A 12640-nucleotide genomic window follows, 5' to 3' on the forward strand; every position below is an offset into this window, starting at 1 on the left:
GAATAACTGAGGCAGAAGAACAGATAAGTGACCTGGAAGACAGAATGGTGGAATTCACTGCTGTGGAACAGAATAAAGAAAAAAGAATGAAGACAGCCCAAGAGACCTCTGGGACAACATGAAACACAACAGCATTCGTATTATAGGGGTCCCAGTAGGAGAAGAGAGAGAGAAAGGACCCGAGAAAATATTTGGAGAGATTATAGTTGAAAACTTTCCAAACATGGGAAAGGAAATAACCACCCAAATCCAGGAAGCACAGAGAGTCCCATACCAGATAAACTGAAGGAGAAACATGTCAAGACACATAGTAATCAAATTGGCAAAAATTAAAGACAAAGAAAAATTATTGAAAGCAGCAAGGGAAAAATGACAAATAACATACAAAGGAACTCCTGTAAGGTTAACAGCTGATTTCTCAGCAGAAACTCTACAAGCCAGAAGGGAGTGTCATGATATACTTAAAGTGATGAAAGGGAAGAACCTACAACCAGGATTACTCTGCGCGGCAAGGATCTCATTCAGATTTGATGGAGAAATCAAAAGCTTTACAGACAAGCAAAAGCTAAGAGAATTTAGCACCACCAAACCAGCTCTACAACAAATGCTAAAGGAGCTTCCTTAACTGGGAAACACAAGAGAAGAAAAGGACCCACAAAAACAGAAACAAAACAATTAAGAAAATGGTCATAGGAATATACCTTAAACGTGAATGGATTAAATGTTCCAACCAAAAGACACAGGCTTGCTGAATGGATACAAAAACAAGACCCATATATATGTTGTCTACAAGAGACCCACTTCAGACCCAGGGACACATACAGACTGAAAGTGAGGGGATGGAAAAAGATATTCCATGCAAATGGAAATCAAAAGAAAGCTGGAGTAGCAATACTCATATCCAATAAAATAGACTTTAAAATAAAAAATGTTACAAGAGACAAGGAAGGACACTACATAATGATCAAGGGATCAATCCAAGAAGAAGATATAACAATTATAAATATATATGCACCCAACATAGGAACACCTCGATACATAAGGCAACTACTAACAGCTATAAAAGAGCAAATCAATAGTAACACAATAATAGTGGGGGACTTTAACACCTCACTTACAATGGACAGATGACCCAAAATGAAAATAAATAAGGAAACAGAAGCTTTAAATGACACAATAGACCAGATAGATTTAATTGATATTTATAGGACATTCCATCCAAAAACAGCAGATTACACTTTCTTCTCAAATGCGCACAGAACATTCTCCAGGATAGATCACATCTTGGGTCACAAATCAAGCCTCAGTAAATTTAAGAAAATTGAAATCATATCAAGCATCTTTTCTGACCACAATGCTATGCGATTAGAAATAAATTACAGGGAAAAAAACATAAAAAACACAAACACATGAAGGCTAAACAATATGTTACTAAATAACCAAGAGACCACTGAAGAAATCAAAGAGGAAATGAAAAAATACCTAGAGACAGATGACAATGGAAATACAATGATCCAAAACCTATGGGATGCAGTGTAAGCAGTCTAAGACGGAAGTTTATAGCTATACAAGCCTACCTCAAGAAACAATAAAAATCTCAAATAAACAATCTAACCTTACACCTAAAATAACTAGAGAAAGAAGAAAAAACAAAACCCAAAGTTAGCAGAAGGAAATAAATCATAAAGATCAGAGCAGAAATAAATGAAATAGAAACAAAGAAAACAATAGCAAAGATCAGTAAAACAAAAAGCTGGTCTTTGAAAATATAAAGAAAATTGATAAACTATTAGCCAGACTCAACAAGAAAAAAAGGGAGAGGACTCAAATCAATAAAATTAGAAATGAAAAAGGAGAAGTTACAACAGACACCACAGAAATACAAAGCATCTTAAGAGACTACTACAAGCAACTCTATGCCAATAAAATGGATAACCTGGAAGAAATGGACAAATGCTTAGAAAGGTATAACCTTCAAAGACTGAACCAGGAAGAAATAGAAAATATGAACAGACCAATCACAAGTAATGAAATTGAAACTGTGATTAAAAATCTTCCAACAAACAAAAATCCAGGACCAGATGGCTTCACAGGTGAATTCTATCAAACATTTAGAGAAGAGCTAACACCCATCCTTCTCAAACTCTTCCAAAAAATTGCAGAGGAAGGAGTACTCCCAAACTCATTCTATGAGGCCACCATCACCCCGATACAAAACCAGACAAAGATACTACAAAAATAGAAAATTAAAGACCAATATCACTGATGAATATAGATGCAAAAATCCTCAACAAAATACTAGCAAACAGAATCCAACAACATATTAAAAGGATCATACAGCATGATCAAGTGGGATTTATCCCAGGGATGCAACAATTCTTCAATATATGCAAATCAATGTGATACACTATATTAACAAATTGAAGAATAAAAACCATATGATCATCTCAATAGATGCAGAAAAAGCTTTCGACAAAATTCAACACCCACTTATGATAAAAACTCTCTAGAAAGTGTGCATAGAGGGAAACTATCTCAACATAATAAAGGCCATATATGACAAATCCACAGCAAACATCATTCTCAATGGTGAAAAACTGAACACATTTCCTCTAAGATCAGGAACAAGACAAGGATGTCCAATCTTACCACTGTTATTCAACATAGTTTTGGAAGTCCGAGCCACAGCAATCAGAGATGAAAAAGAAATAAAAGAAATACAAATTGGAGAAGAAGAAGTAAAACTGTCACTGTTTGCAGATGACATGATACTATTCATAGAGAATCCTAAAAATGCCACCAGAAAACTACTAGAGCTAATCAATGAAGTTGGTAAAGTTGCAGGGTACAAAATTAATGCACAGAAATCTCTTGCATTCCTATACACTGATGATGAAGAATCTGAAAGAGAAATTAAGAAAACACTTCCATTTACCATTACAACAAAAAGAATAAAATACGTAGGAATAAACCTACCTAGGGAGACAAAAGACCTGTATGCAGAAAACTATAAGACACTGATGAAAGAAATTAAAGATCATAAAAACAGATGGAGAGATATACTATGTTCTTGGATTGGAAGAATCAATATTGTGAAAATGACTAAACTACCCAAAGCAATCTACAGATTCAGTGCAATCCCTATCAAATTACCAATGGCAGTTTTTACAGAACTAGAACAAAAAATCTTAAAATTTGTATGGAGACACAAAAGACTCCGAATAGCCAAAGCAGTCTTGAAGGAAAAAATTGGAGCAGGAGGAATCAGACTCCCTGACTTCAGAGTATACTACAAGGCCACAGTAATCCAGATAATATAGTACTGGCACAAAAACAGAAACATAGATCAATGGATCAAGATAGAAAGCCCAGAGATAAACCCACACACCTATGGTCAACTAATCTATGACAAAGGAGGCAAGGATATACAATGGAGAAAAGACAGTCTCTTCAATAAGTGGTCCTGGTAAAACTGTACAGCTACATGTAAAAGAATGAAATTAGAACACTCCCTAATACCATACACAACAATAAACTCAAAATGGATTCGAGACCTAAATGTAAGACTGGACACTATAAAACTCTTAGAGGAAAACATAGGAAGAACACTCTATGACATAAATCACAGCAAGATCCTTTTTGACCCAGCTCCTAGAGTAATGGAAATAAAAACAAAAATAAACAAATGGGACCTAATGAAACTTCAAAGCTTTTGAACAGCAAAGGAAACCATAAACAAGACGAATAGACAACCCTCAGAATGGGAGAAAATATTTACAAATGAATCAACAGACAAAGGATTAATCTCCAAAATATGTAAACAGCTCATGCAGCTCAATATTAAAGAAACAAACAACCCAATCCAAAAATGGGCAGCAGACCTAAATAGACATTTCTCCAAAGAAGACATACAGATGGCCAAGAAGCACATGAAAAGCTGCACAACACCAGTAATTATTAGAGAAATGCAAATTAAAACTACAATGAGGTATCACCTCACACCAGTTAGAATGGGCATCATCAGAAAATCTACAAACAACAAATGCTGGAGAGGGTGTGGAGAAAAGGGAACCCTCTTGCACTGTCGGTGAGAATGTAAATTGATACAGCCACTATGGAGAACAGTATGGAGGTTCCTTAAAAAAACAAAAATAGAATTACCATATGATCCAGCAATCCCACTACTGGGCATATACCCAGAGAAAACCATAATTCAGAAAGACACATGCACCCCAATGTTCATTGCAGCACTATTTACAATAGCCAGGTCATGGAAGCTACCAAAATGCCCATCAACAGATGAATGGATAAAGAAGTTGTGGTACATATACACAATGGAATATTACTCGGCCATAAAAAGGAATGAAATTGGGTCATTTGTTGAGACGTGGATGTATCTAGAGACTGTCATACAGAGTGAAGTAAGTCAGAAAGAGAAAAACAAATATCATATATTAACACATGTGTGTGGAACCTAGAAAAAAGGTACAGATAAACCGGTTTGCAGGGCAGAAGTTGAGATACAGATGTAGAGAACAAACATATGGACACAAAGGGAGGAAAACCATGGGGTGTGAGGATGGTGGTGTGATGAATTGGGTGATTGGAATTAACATGTCTACACTGATGTGTATAAAATTGATGACTAATAAGAACCTGCTGTATAAAAATTAAATTAAATTAAATTTAAAAAAATTTAAAAATAGAATAAAATAATATTCATTTAAATTATATAGATCCAGAGAAGAAACAGACATATTAGGTCCAGTTTATGAACGAAGTTCTCTTAGAAATAACATATAAGATTCAATTTCTAAAATAAGTTGGAAAATGCAACTGACAGAAATGATAGCTTACATTCTCAGGCTCAAAAGAAATGGATATTTATGATGGTGATAGCAAACTTGGAAAGACTGAGGAAATGTTTTTCCTTATTAAACATTTGAGTGCTGATAATTTTCTGTCAATTCATAGGAACGCATAAAAACTTTTAATCTGATGCTTATTTTATCAGGCATAGGGTTTCTTTTCTCTATAATTGTGAGACATACACTGTTAAACAGGCAATAGAGTAGAGATTATATTAAGTATTGTTTCCTTACAGAAATTATGAACAAAGAAATATTTTCCTCCCACTTTCCTTGTCTAGAACAGTGTCTGGAATACAGTAGACACTCAATAAATTATTGAACAAATGAAAATTAAGTTCAAGCTACATTCTGTGTAAATGGGTTTGAAAAATACATCCCTTTTCCTGGGATTATCATTCTTGATTAAATTTATAACTGTATATTTTTGGCTTTTGCTTATTACAGAATTGCTTAAAATCAGATTACTGCCTAGGTAAAGATTTGGACAACGTACAAGACAGAATGCCCAACCTGATTCAAACTCTTGTGCATGGTTCCACTGGCAAGCAGTCATGGAAGGACTCAACTTGTATATCTGTTTTGAATATTTGTTTCATTACATGCAAGCCAAGATGAGCTGGCTTATTAAAAATTAATGATGCCAATAAAGACAAATAAATAGATTAATGTAGCCGAATAGAGTTCAGAAATATGGCTGATTCACATATGTGATCAATTCTTTTTTGACAAAGATGCCAAGACAATTCAATAGAGCAAGGAAAATCTTTTAACAAATGATGGTGGAACCACTGGTTTCATGTAGTGGAAAAATGAATATCAACCACCTACTGTCACCAAACACAAAAATTAACTCGAGATGGATCATAGAACTACATACAAAAATTAAAACTATAAAGCTTCTAGAGGAAAGTATAGGAAAATACTTTATGACCTCAATATTTTCAAAGAGTTCTTAGACAAAACACAAAAAAGCACTAAACATAAAAGAAAAAGAAGTTAAAATTTTACTTCATATAAATTAGAAACTTCTACTCTTTAAAAAATACCATTAAGAAAATTAAAAGATAAGCCACAGATTGGGAAGAAATGTTTTCAATACATATATTTGACACATATATGGCAAGCAACCCAATATGGATTGCCTAATTCGGGTAAAAGCTTTGAATAGATTATTCACAACAGAAAATGTATAAAATATCAACAAGCTCATGAAACAATAGTATATACCATTAGTTGTTGTTCGTCAGGAAAATGTAAATTAAAACCACAGAGATACCACTGTACACACACTAGGATGGCTAAAATTTTTTAAATTACCAATACCAAGTGTTAGGATGTGAAAGAAACAAAACTCCCATATATGCCTGGTGGGCATGTGAAACATTACAACCACTCTGGAGAACCATCTGGCAATTTCTCATAAAGTTAAATATATATCTACCTAATGACATGGACATTCTGTCCCTAAATAATTATCCTAGAGAAATGAAAATATATGTCCACAAATAGAATATAAAACAAATGTTCATAACAGCTCTTAACAGTGAAAAACTGGAAACAACATAAATACACATTAACAGGTAAATGGATAAACCAATTATGGCACATTCATACAACAGAATATTACTCCACAATAAAAATGAACAAATTACACACAATGACATAGATCTCTTTCAAACATATTATACTGAATAAAAGAAATCATATGCAAAAGAGAATATACTGAATTATTTCATTTATATGAAATTCTAAACAGTCAAAGCTAATCTGTGACAGAAAGTAGATCAGTGATTACTTGGTGGGTAGGTGGGTGGAGAATGAAATACAAAGTTAATGGACATATTCTTATATTTTATCTTTGGTGGTAAAATGGATGTAATCACTTGCAAAACTCATCAGATTGTGTACTTAAAATGGGTGCATTTTATTGTATGTGAATTATGTATCAATAAAGATGATATAAAAATAAAAACACATTTAAAACGGGCAAGAAATATGAATAGATACTTAACAAAAAAGAGATGCAAATCTCCAACAAGCTTGTGTAAAAATGCTTAACTTCATTAGTCATGAAGGAAATGCAAATTATAACCACAGTGACATATCATTTCATGCTCCTTATAAAGATAAACATATGTCTACCCTATCATCCATCAGTTTTAGTCCTAGGTCTGAACCCAAGATAAATGAAAACATATGTCCACCAAAAGACTTGTGCAAGAATGTTTAAATCAGCTTTAGTTATAGGAGACCCAAACTGGAAACAAACCAAATATCAATCAATAGGAAAATAGATAAACAGATGTGGAATAATTCTATACTGCATTAATACTCACCTATAGAAGGAATTGAACTACTTATATACACAGCAACAGGAACAATCTCAAAAACATTCTGCTGAGTCAATGAAGTCAGATACAAGAATACATACTGTATGATTCTACTCATATAGAATTCATGAACAGCCAAATTATTCTCTAGTAATAGAAATCAGAACAGTGGTTGCCTATGGAGGGGAGACTGACTGGAAGGGATGTGAGGAAACTTTCTGAGTGATAGAAATGTCCTATGTCTTGATTAAGGTGATGGTTTACATGGTTATATATATATATCAAATTCATTGTTTTTTTTAGGAACTTGAATTTAAACCTAAGATCAGTTACATTTCACTCCATGTGAATTTTATCTCAATTAAAAAAAAACTACCAAGTCAACTGAGTAACTATAGCCTTTTCTTTCATGGATAATCTGGCTTATAAACATATAATTCTGAATTTATGTTAAAAATATATTTTATCAACTTTTCTTAAGAAAATTTTAAAAATGATCCCTTTAAATGGAATTTGATTCTTTTAGCCATTAAAACATTTAATCCATAGTTCAATTATTGTCAGAATCATCCAATGAAGTAAAATAATATTTATTCATTTGTTAAGTAGTATTTGAGGGTTTTTTTTAACTTAGGAATTGGTTACTTTTCTTTGGATTCCTTTTCTATAGCAAGGAAATATTACTACATAGTGGGGAGAAGGAAGTGGAAGAGATCAAGATTATTATTGCTAGTTGAAAGGTAAGATTTGAGACAGACAACCAAGAAAGAACACCTTCTGGGAGACTCACCTTGTAACATTTGTTCTTCATCTTTCTATTTTGGCTTTTGTCATGGCCTGCTGAACCCCTCAGTGAGGGAGCTGGTGGAAACAGGAGCAGAATAGCTGGGAGCTCCACGATTCACATCCCCTCTTGCAAGAGTTCATGTAGTATGTGAGGCTGCCTGGAACAGGAACCCCAGCCTTTGTTGCCAGGATGTTTCCTGGCAACCTGTCAACAAAAGGGACAGGACTGAGTTCTATAGTAACAGATTGGAAAACTCCAAAACAAGGGGTGAAGAAACTCAGAAACAGACAGCAAAATAGGTATGGATCTCAACTTTCTTTAAAGTTGACTCTGGGAGTTTTACCAGTGGACTAAACATCACAGAAAGGGAGGCAGATTAATTTAAGTCACAAGGCTCTTCTTGGCAATGGAATGGGGTGGAAACACTTTTTTTTTCCTAAGGAAGAAAAGAAATTACTGATTTTCCTATTGATTTTTTCTAGGGTCTTTAAAAAGTATCATCTATATAGGAATGCTTGACCTCTTCTAAAAGAGGGAGATGGATATTCTCCATGGTTCTCAAAGTGTGTGTTGGTCCAAAATATAATGAAATGCAAGATGCAGAAGATAATTAGTTTATTTTCTAATGTGTCTTAAAATATAGAAAACATTTTTAAAAACTAAGGTCAACATTTAAAAATGTATCCAAAATAAAGATTTTTAAAAACCCTACATATAAAAAGACTCTGAGATATTAAGCTAATCATAGTACAATCCTAAAAACATTATTTTTTAAATTCTGTAAGTATTAAACCTGATGAGGTAAAAAAGTTTATTAACATAGGAAAAAGTCCATAATATATTTCTAAACGAAAAAGAGAAGGTACAAGGCAGAATAAATAATATAATCTCATTAAAATGTGCGTGTGTGTGTCTGTGTATGCAAGCACATGCCCACATGCATGAGCTGAAAGAACATATACTAAAATGTTAACAGCAGTTAGCACTGGATGATGAAATTAAGAAACATTTTATTAAATGTTCTTTAGGGCTAGGAATTAGGGGAAACAACTCTAACTTTCAAGATTCCAAAATCCTGGACTTTCCTGGTGGCACAGTGGTTAAGAATCGGCCTGCCAGAATAAAGAAAAAAGAATGAAAAGAATTGAGAACAGTCTCAGAGACCTCTGTGACAACATTATATGCACCAACATTTGAATTATAGGGGTTCCAGAAGAAGAAGAGAAAAAGAAAGGGTCTGAGAAAACATTTCGAGAGATTATAGTCGAAAACGTCCCTAAAGGAAACAGTCAGTCAAGTCCAGGAAGGGCTGAGAGTACCATGCAGGATAAACCCAAAGAGAAACATGCCGAGACACATATTAATCAAACTATCAAAAATCAAATACAAGGAAAAATATTAAAAGCAGCCAGGGAAAAGCAACAAATAACATAAAAGGGAATCCCCATAAGGTTAACAGCTGATCTTTCAGCAGAAACTCTGCAAGCCAGAAGGGAGAGGCAGGACATATTTAAAGTGATGAGAGGGAAAAACCTACAACCAAGATTACTCTACCCAGCAAGGATCTCATTCAGATTCGACACAGAAATCAAAAGCTTTTCAGAGAAGCAAAAACAAAGGGAATTCAGCACTACCAAACCAGTTCTACAACAAATGCTAAAGGAACTTCACTAGGTGGGAAACACAAAAGAAGGAAAAGACCTACAAAAACAAACCCCAAACAATTAAGAAAATGGTAATAAGAACATACATTCGATAATTACCTTAAATGCAAATGGATTAAATGCTCCCGCCAAAAGACATAGAATGGCTGAATGGTTACAAAAACAAGACCTGTATATAGGCTGTCTACAAGAGACCCACTTCAGACCTAGGGACACATACAGACTGAAAGACGGAAAGTGATATTCCATGCAAATGGAAATCAAAAGAAAGTTGGAACAGCAATTCTCATATCAGACAAAAGAGACTTTAAAATAAAGACTACTACAAGAGACAAAGAAGGACACTACATAATTAATGATCAAGGGATCAATCCAAGAAGAAGATATAACAATTGTAAATATTTATGCACCCAATATAGGAGCACTTCAACATATAAGGCAAATGTTAACAGCCATAAAAGAGGAAATCGACAATAACACAATCATAGTAGGGGACTTCAACACCCCACTTACACCAATGGACAGATCATCCAAAATGAAAATAAATAAGGAAACACAAGCTTTAAATGACACATTAAACAAGATGGACTTAATTGATATTTATAGGACATTCTATCTAAAAACAACAGAATACACTTTCTTCTCAAGTGCTCATGGAATATTCTCCAGGATAGACCATATCTTGGGTCACAAAACTTTGGTAAATGTAAGAAAATTGAAGTCATATTAAATATCTTTTCTGGCCACAACGCTGTGATATTGGAAATCAATTACAGGAAGAAAACTGTAAAAAATACAAACACATGGAGGCTAAACAATACACTACTAAATAACCAAGAGATCACTGCAGAAATCAGAGAGGAAATCAAAAAATACCTAGAAACAAATGACAATGAAAACACGATGACTCAAAACCTATGGGATGCAGCAAAAGCTGTTCTAAGTGGGAAGTTTATAGCAATATGATCCTACCACAAGAAACAAGAAAAATCCCAAATAAACAACCTAACTTTAAACCTAAAGCAATTAGAGAAAGAAGAAAAAAAAAAAAACCTTAAAGTTAGCAGAAGGAAATAAATCATAAAGATCAGATCACAAATAAATGAAGAAGAAATGAAGGAAACAATAGCAAAGATCAACAAAACTAAAAGCTGGTTCTTAGAGAAGATAAATAAAATTGATAAACCATTAGCCAGACTCATCAAGAAGGGGGGAAGACTCAAATCAACAGAATTAGAAATGAAAAAGGAAAAGTAACAACTGACACTGCAGAAATACAAAGGATCATGAGAGATTACTACAAGCAACTCTATGCCAATAAAATGGACAATCTGGAAGAAATGGACAAATTCTGAGAAAAGCACAACTTTCTGAGACTGAACCAGGAAGAAATAGAAACTATGAACAGACCAATCACAAGCACTGAAATTGAAACTGTGATTAAAACTCTTCCAACAAACAAAAGCCCAGGATCAGATGGCTTCACAGGCGAATTCTAACAAACATTTAGAGAAGAGCTAACACCCATCCTTCTCAAACTCTTCCCAAAAAATTGAAGAAAAAGGAACACTCCCAAACTCATTCTACGAGGCCACCATCACCCTGATACCAAACCACACAAAGATGTCATAAAAAAAAGAAAACTATAGGCCAATATCTCTGATGAACATAGATGCAAAAATCCTCAACAAAATACTAGCAAACAGAATCCAACAACACATTAAAAGGATCATACACCATGATCGAGTGGGGTTTATCCCAGGCATGCAAGGATTCTTCAATACATGCAAATCAATCAGTGTGATTCACCATATTAGCAAACAGAAGAATAAAAACCATAAGATAATCTCAGTAGATGCAGAAAAAGCGTTCAACAAAATTCAACACCCATTTATGATAAAAACTCTCCAGAAAGTAGGCATAGAGGGAACCTACCTCAACATAATAAAGGCCATATATGACAAACCCATAGCCAACATCGTTCTCAATGGTGAAAAACTGAAACCATTTCCTCTAAGATCAGGAACAGGACAAGGTTGCGCACGCTCACCACTATTATTCAACATAGTTTTGGAAGTTTTAGCCACAGCAATCAGAGAAGAAAAAGAAAAAAAGGAATCCAAATTGGAAAAGAAAAAGTAAAACTGTCACTGTTTGCAGATGACATGATACTCTGCATAGAGAATCTTAAAGATGCTACCAGAAAACTACTGAAGCCAATCAATGAATTTGGTATAGTAGCAGGATTAAAAATTAATGCACAGAAATCTCTTGCATGCCTATACACTAATGATGAATAATCTGAAAGAGAAATTAAGGAAACATCAGCATTTACCATTATAACAAAAAGAATAAAATACCTAGGAATAAGCCTAAGGAGACAAAAGACCTGTATGCAGAAAACTATAAGACACTGTTGAAGAAATTAAAGATGATACAAACAGATAGAGAGATATATCATGTTCTTGGATTGGAAGAATCAACATTGTGAAAATGACTATACTACCCAAAGCAATCTACAGATTCAATGCAATCCCTGTGAAACTACCAATGGCTTTTTCACAGAACTAGAACAAAAAATTTCACAATTTGTATGGGAACACAAAAGACCCTGAATAGCCAAAGCAATCTTGAGAAAGAAAAATGGAGCTGGAGGAATCAGGCTCCTGGACTTCAGACTATGCTGCAAAGCTACAGTAATCAAGACAGCATGGTACTGGCACAAAAACAGAAATATAGATCAATGGACCAGGATAGGAAGCCCAGAGATAAACCCACGCACATATGGTCACCTTATCTTTGATAAAGGAGGCAAGAGTATACAAGAGAGAAAAGACAGCCTCTTCAATAAATGATGCTGGGAAAACTGGACAGCTACATGTAAAAGAATGAAATTATAAAACTTCCTAACACTGTACATGAAAATAAACTCAAAATGGATTAAAGACCTAAATGTAAGGCCAGACACTATAAAACTCTTAGACGAAA

The 12640-nt window shown here is 34.1% G+C and overlaps 1 protein-coding gene across 1 annotated transcript in view; it reads right to left on the reverse strand.

Annotated features, from left to right (window-relative positions):
- ZNF475 (zinc finger protein 475) overlaps positions 1-8137 on the reverse strand; it is a 71905-nt gene extending 63768 nt beyond the window's left edge. The window contains exon 1 of the mRNA XM_007449037.1: positions 7992-8137. The gene's annotated coding sequence lies outside the window, so the exon portion shown is untranslated. The remainder of the gene's footprint in view (positions 1-7991) is intronic.
- Positions 8138-12640: the final 4503 nt, after the last annotated feature.

Source organism: Lipotes vexillifer, unplaced genomic scaffold, assembly GCF_000442215.2.
Source record: "Lipotes vexillifer unplaced genomic scaffold, Lipotes_vexillifer_v1.1 scaffold1124, whole genome shotgun sequence".
NCBI lineage: Eukaryota > Metazoa > Chordata > Mammalia > Artiodactyla > Lipotidae > Lipotes > Lipotes vexillifer.